We start from the raw sequence: 866 nt of genomic DNA, 5'->3' as shown, positions 1-866 counted from the left end.
CCCGCCCCCCCCGGCCCCCCGCGCCGGGCAGCCTGGGAAACCGCCGCCCCAAACAAAGGCGCGCGCCGCGCCACGCCTACCCAGCGCGCAGGCGCGCCGCCCTCCACCACCTCCCCTATTCGCCCCGCCCCGCTTCGTGACGCTGCGGCGGGCGGCTGTTGAGGGTCGTTGGTGGCCGTTGGTTCTCTGAGGGGATCCCTCAACGTCCCGCTCCCGCCCGTGGGGCTGCTGGCAACCCCGCGAGTGGGCGGGGAGCGTGGGAACGGCGGTCCCTCGACGCCTGGCTCGTCTCACGGCCGGGCAAGGTGGCCATGAGGCAGGTGTCGGGGGAGCAGCAGGCCTGAGGGCTGGGAGTAAAGCCTTCCGCGACGTGGGCGGGGAGCAGGCAGCCTGCGGCCAGGGGTGTGAGGAAGGATGAGAAGCGGCAATGCCGTGACGGGAAACTGAAGCGTGTCTGCGTTGTTTCTTACAGTGGAAGAGGCCAGGGCCCTTAGGCTGAAGGCTTTCTGGAGGCTTTTTGGCTCCTGTTGAAGTGGTGGGAGAAGAGGTTGGGGAGCAGCGAGACTAAGTAATGAACTGCTGGGCCCCGGTGGTACCACTGCAGAACAAGCCACTGGCTCTGATGTGTGGTATACTGCTTAAAGTATGATGCTAGTGCTTAAAAGGTGGCATGGGGAACTGCAGGCTCATAACCTGGATGAGTAGGAGCTAGAAGAAGGAAGAGAAGAATAAATATGTGGATAACAGGATGTTGAGCTGCCCATGGCAGGGCTCTGCAGGGGCTCGTGATGAGCAGTGTACCCATAAGGGAAAGTGGCAGTCACCTGGACAAAGACGAGGAGCCTGAAGAACCAGGCAGTGCAAGT

This window comes from Haliaeetus leucocephalus, unplaced genomic scaffold (assembly GCF_000737465.1).
Source record: "Haliaeetus leucocephalus isolate CR32 unplaced genomic scaffold, Haliaeetus_leucocephalus-4.0 Scaffold339, whole genome shotgun sequence".
NCBI classification, from domain to species: domain Eukaryota; kingdom Metazoa; phylum Chordata; class Aves; order Accipitriformes; family Accipitridae; genus Haliaeetus; species Haliaeetus leucocephalus.
This window is presented reverse-complemented; position numbering follows the sequence as displayed.